Source organism: Brassica napus, chromosome C7 (genome assembly GCF_020379485.1).
Source record: "Brassica napus cultivar Da-Ae chromosome C7, Da-Ae, whole genome shotgun sequence".
Taxonomy (NCBI): domain Eukaryota; kingdom Viridiplantae; phylum Streptophyta; class Magnoliopsida; order Brassicales; family Brassicaceae; genus Brassica; species Brassica napus.
In genome coordinates this window covers 24,335,886-24,342,036 of record NC_063450.1, presented here as the reverse complement: position 1 = coordinate 24,342,036, position 6,151 = coordinate 24,335,886, and the positions used below count along the sequence as shown (strand labels likewise).

At 36.9% G+C, this 6,151-nt stretch overlaps 1 long non-coding RNA gene across 2 annotated transcripts; it reads right to left on the bottom strand.

Annotated features, from left to right (window-relative positions):
- Positions 1 to 1,469: 1,469 nt before the first annotated feature.
- On the bottom strand, positions 1,470 to 2,770 carry LOC106394734. 2 transcript variants are annotated; one of them, XR_001278986.2, is made up of 6 exons: positions 2,469 to 2,770; positions 2,306 to 2,362; positions 2,143 to 2,200; positions 1,867 to 2,043; positions 1,701 to 1,781; positions 1,470 to 1,614 (listed from the first exon to the last, which is right to left on the bottom strand). It is a non-coding gene; the product is annotated as an uncharacterized LOC106394734 (long non-coding RNA). The 2 variants fall into 2 exon arrangements; XR_001278987.2 differs by lacking the exon at positions 2,306 to 2,362 and having other exon boundaries at positions 2,469 to 2,769.
- Between the last annotated feature and the right edge of the window lie 3,381 nt (positions 2,771 to 6,151).

Below are 6,151 nucleotides of genomic sequence, written 5' to 3'. Positions count from 1 at the left end.
TTAACATCCACGTTTACATATATAAGAATATATAAAATACATACTTTTTTTTTTTAAATCAATATTTGATGATTATATATTAGGTTTTTAGAAGATATATGTTAATGAATGAAAAATGGAAAATATGTGGTTTGGTATTAGAATTTTAGTATTTAGTATTACTAATATTTTAATTAAATAATTACAAAAAACACATCGGTTTCTCGGTTCGGTTCGATTTAAACCGAACCATTCGATGAGAAAATCTTCAACCAAATGGTTTGAAATAGACTTTGGTTCGGTTTGAATCGGTTTCGGTTCGGCTGGTTCGGTTTGACTTGGTTCGGTTGGTTCGGTTTTTTTGCACACCCCTAGTTAGTAGCAGAAGGTTAAGTTGAAAAGTTTCATTGTGCAAATATTGGTTTGTGGTGGTTTGGAATTAATAACACGATGACTGTATTTATGATAAAGAGTTCCAGTTATTGGTTGAATTGAAGAAATGCATGTAAACTCAAACTTATGTCGTTTTTTTGGTTGGTATGGTGAATCCAGGGGAGTAAGCTAAATTTATATTATGGTGATGTCAACCAAAGAAAATTTTAGCGTTTTATGGTTCAGTTTTTAAAACTTAGTTTGGAGTTAAAATGAAGTGAGTGCAATAATACGGCTTTAGCATATGAGATTATTGCTTATAGATAAAAGAGTTGTCCAAAGTAGAAAAATCATCAAACACAACACAAAACTATATGGGTAGAGAGCTAAAGAGAAAGAAGATAGAAAAGCGCGAACATAGAAATATAAAAGGCCTAGACATCTAAACTAACCTGAGAAAGAAATAAAATCTAGTAGAAATATCCCATCTTAGCTGAATAAATGAGCTCTAAAGTCTAGATTAAGAGCAGAGAAATATAGATATAGATATAGATCTACGTAATAGATAGACTATAGAAAGAAGAGAGAGACGAGTAGAGAGGAGCGGAGAGAGAGAGAGACGAGAGAGAGAGAGAGAGGATCTGAGTCGAGAGAGAGAAGCTAAGAGATAGAGAGAGAGAGAGAGCGTAGAGATCGAGAGATCGATGAGAGCTAGAACGATGAGAGAAGGATAGAAGAGAGAGAGAAGAGAGAGAGATCTAGGATAGAGAGAGAGAGAGAGAGTAGAGAGAGAGATGGAGACGATAGCGCTAGAGAATCTACGAGATGATAGAGCTCTAGATAGCAGATATCTCTATCTCTCTATCTCTCCATCTCTCTCGCAGATCTCGCTCTCTCTCTCTCTCTCTCTCTCTCTCTCTCTCTCTCTCTCTCTCTCTCTCTCTCTCTCTCTCTCTCTCTCTCTCTCTCTCTACACCTGCAACGCAACACATTTAGCTTCTTCTTCTTCTTCTTCTTCTTCTTCTTCTTCTTCTCCATGAAAAAGTATTTTCTTTACCATGTGTTGTGTGAAATAAGAAAAGTTTGTTTACCACTTTGCAGATGTTTTTTTTCCCCTCAGTGTCTTTGAAGCTTCATAAGCTTGAGCTGCTACTGCTGCACCTGCTTCCTTTGCAGCTGTTGAGGGCATTCTCCGTTTTCTAACTGCGAACTGATGATCAGTTTCTTAACGCTGTGAAGACGCTACGTATCTCTATCGGCGGCCTATAAACAAATATATAAATTAAACACAACATAATTTTTTAACAGAAATGTTGGGAAATGGAATTTGTTACACTTGTTTGGCAGACCTGTCCTGTTTGAATCAGACCTATCAATGCCTAAGCGATTTGCACCAGGTTTGCTCTTCCTCCTTCTAATTCTATGTATGTCTGCATATCCAAGAACATTCAAGAGTTTTGGAGAGAGATTTTAGGGAAGTTAAATCTTCAAAATTGATTATAGAAGAGACATCACCTTTTCAAAGGAAGACATATAGCTTTCTCCTCAACCTCCATTGCTGTTTTGTCTTTTGAGAAAGAAGTCAGCACCTTCACCATAGCCAAACAGTTTCATACGTTTTTCCAGTTACTGCCGAGCTTCTCAGAGCAAACCATGATGGATATTGTGTAGCAAACTCGACAACTTCCATACCTGCCAATCGTAAAGAAACACTTCTTACACATCAGTAACTTCTCCTGACCATGCTTTGCCTTAGATGTACACTTTTAAGTTTTAAGGGACCGTACGTACCGTGAACCATCTGCCTCTTGAGTGCTTTCTATGAACTGCCCCGCCTTTTCAAGGGTGGCTGACATGAGAGTAAGGAAACATAATCAATAAACGATATCGAAATTAACTCTGGAAGAGTAAGAATAATAATTAGATCGGAATGGAGGAATTTTTGAGATTATACGGGGAACTTGAGAATCGACAAAGAGTATGTCGAGACCGCCATATGGCTTCCCAGAATCTGAGCAGTCGTCCAAGAAGAACCAAGGCGTAAGCCATTAAAGTGAGAAAGAAATTTATATTGCTATTGGAATTGTGAAGATGCTTCTTAAGGGATGAGGTCTTACCTTTTTATAGGTGGAGATACACCGCCTGGAAGAGGGTTTAGAATCATTGAATGAGTGATTGATCACTGAAGAGTTAATCGCATTAAATCAGTGAAGCTTGTAACGCCTGTGAGAAGATGAATCCATACTGAAGAACACAAACTGACATAGACGCGACGACGATGAACCCTAGACGCGACGATGATTACTTACGGAGACTCATCTCTCTAAGACTTTTAGAACTTCCATTGATGGTAGACCTAATCAGCTTTAGGAGGAGATGAAGAACCCTAGAAAGAAATCTGTTTCACGCCGAGAAGGCGAAGGTGCATACAGGGCCATGTTTTTATATGTTTCAGCCCAATACCTACAGATAACTAACACGTCTAAAAGCCCATTCGAACACAAAACAAAATACGCTCATTGTTACGTGAATGAGACACGCGTCGTCTTCTCTTCACAGTATTTGATGATGTGGCACTCTCTAAGGAGAGTAGCTCTACTTTATATTAATAGATAGATAAACTAGGGTCGACCCGTCCTACGGGCGGGATGAAAATTAAAAAGTAATTTAAATAGTTAGAATTAATATTAAATATAAATTGTTATTATTTAAAAATATATATTAGTTAATTTTTGTACATGTTATTGTATTTGACGACTAAATAAACCATGTTATCTGAAAATTAGTTATGATTTTTTAAATAAATATTACTTGTTATTTTTTAAATATGATTTTCTGTTTTTTTCTTGTTAAAAGGTTTAATATGATTTTCTTTTGTTTATTAATATATGTTTTAATTATATATTAAAAATGGGATGTGGCACCACATCATTCCTTGTGATTTTCTGGAGTTGGATGCCAATAAAACCCGTGGGATTCTTCTTCTTTTTTTCTTTCATTTTTGTTAGTATAAAAGAAACAAAACTTGTAAATAAATTCACATATTTTTGTTTAATTTCATATACTCTAGTGGATTATCTTATGTTTTTACTAAATTTATTTTTTTACAGTAGATTATAGTTAAAATTGTTCTATTTTAGTTTTGACAATGTAGAGTTGATGATCTATTTGTTTTGGTTTATGTTATCTAGTTTTTTTTTCTTATGTGTTTCGCATTAGGTTATATTATAATGTGTCTCTTACTCAGACTGTTGTGTAAACTTTTATTCTTATATCAGCTGTGTATTTATGTTCAAAGATTTTTTTTTTTTTTGAAATTCATGATGCAACCTTTTAAAATATTATCTGTTTACTTAGATATATAGAATAACCTAAGATATTTAATGTATATCATATAAACAAACTTGAGAAAATTGCCAAATATGACTCACAACTTGATTTCAAACACAAAAGTAAACCCAAACTTGAATCAAATGCAAAAGTAACTTAAAAGGCTATTGAAATTACAACCAACCTCTTGTGAATAAACAAAAAAAAACTGATTTTTTTTTTACGTTTCTAACCCCCGTAAGTCGTCTGTACTAGTTTTACTTAGAAAAAATTTAAAATTTTGAAAAGCATAAATGTTTTTGGAAAGCATAAATGTTTTTTTGAAAACTTTAAAATTTACCTAAGTGTGTTTATTTCTGTGTATAGTAAACACTATTTAAGTATAACTACGGGTTTATAACGTGGTTAGTTAGTTAATTTTGTCAATTTCTGATGTACAATATTCAACAGATGACTTAATAGTAAGTCATCCAAACCGGACCAAACCTTTAATTGTACAATGTACTTTTAAACCTAATCGGATTATTTACCGGCCATATATAAGGTGTTTTTTTCACTGTTTATCGAAAATCAGAAAACCCTAAAGCCGTTTCTCTCAAAGGCGATTTCGAAGGCGATTTCCGTCGATTCTCTCTAATCCATCGTTCTCATTGTTCTCACCGCCGGTTATCTCTTCGCCGTTATCATCGTCGTTCTCACCACCGTTCTCACAGCCGCTTCCTCTATTTAAGATCCGAGAGGAAACCCTAGCGCGCATTCTCTCAGAGGCGTCTCGTTGAACTCCACCGCCGGTAAGTTATATCTCTTACTGTCGAGTGATTGATTGAGGAAAAGATGAACATAAAACTGGAAGTCTTGGAAAACTTATAATTAAGTCATCTGGAAAGTCTTCCAAGACTTTCCAGACGACTTAATTATAAGTCTTTCAGCTGAAAAACTTGCCAGACGACTTAATTATAAGTCTTTGATTGTTTGAGATGGTTGTCTTTGATTGTTTTGCAGGAAAAAAAATGGAGATGCCAGAACTCCCCCGTAGGATATATACATTAGGGGAAGAGCCCCCCGCAGTGCATAACATTTCGTATCATACTTGTTGGACGTTGCATGCTGCTTTAAAGAAAGCTCTTCATGATGACGAATATGAAGAGCTGAAGGAGTCGAAGTTGAGAGTTTTCATCAAGTTCCAAGAGCTGGGATTTGATTGGGCTTCAAGGCTGGTTCACTACATGCTCGGTTTCCAGCTGGACATAAAGAAGAAGTACGAGCTGTGGAGTCTCGTTGGTCCAGAACCTCTGAGGTTTTCACTGTTAGAGTTTGAAAATCTCACTGGTCAAAAATGCGAGTACATCGAGGACCTTGAGAGACCTCACTCTGTTGTTACAAAGGAGTTGACTTCTTTTTGGGAGATGCTGGGAGTTCATGTCGAAGCTGGGCCATCTACTCAGGAGATAATAGCAGCACTTGAGAGATGCGAAGGGTGGTCTCGGGATGATCGCAAGCGGCTCGCGTACCTTGCCATCTTCACTGGATACATTGAAGGGAGAAAGTATTCAACCCCTACACGGGTTAGTCTGGCAAGGCTAGTGATGGAGCTAGAACGGTTTGAGAATTATCCATGGGGGAGAGTCGCGTTTAAGGTGCTGATGGACTCTGTGAAGGGCAGAGATATTTCGGGTTGTTACACTATTAATGGGTTTGCGCAAGCTCTCCAGGTCTGGGTGTACACAGCTCTTCCGGAATTGGGTGCTACTTTTGGTAATCCTTTCCCAAACAATCCGTCTCCACCGATACTGGCTTACAAGGGTCGCAAAGGACGCAGACAATTTAAAGAGGCTAACCTCAGTCAGATATTTACTTCAATCTGGACGACTTCGCAGAAAACTTATAATTAAGTCTTCTGATAAGTCTTCCAATTAGACGACTTAGAAGAAGATTATAATTAAGTCGTCTAGAAAGTCTTCCAGCTGGATGACTTAGTAGAAGCCTTATAATTAAGTCGTCTGGGAAGACTATCCAGACTACTTAATTATAAGCCTTCTACTAAGTTTTCCAGCTGGAAGACTTTCCAGACGACTTAATTATAAGTCGTCTACTAAGTCGTCCAGCTGGAAGACTTTCCAGACGACTTAATTATAAGTCGTCTGTGAAGTCTTTTCTTTCCATCTTTCTTAATCCATCAAATATCTAAGTTCATATCTTCTATTTACTGCAGATTAGGGTGATCAACTTTGTTCAGAAGGACATTGGTGAAATGTTTCCAAAATGGGAGTTTGATGTTGAGGACACGCTCGCGAAGAACATAATTAAACTCATGTTTGTGAAAAAACCAGCATCCTCCTCCCCATCGTCCTCCTCCCCATCGTCCTCCTCTCCATCATGATTTTCATCTTCAACCAAATCATAATCATCATCTTCATCACCTTCTTCCCTGAACTCTGAAACCGTTTCCACCTTGCTACGGCTTGATACA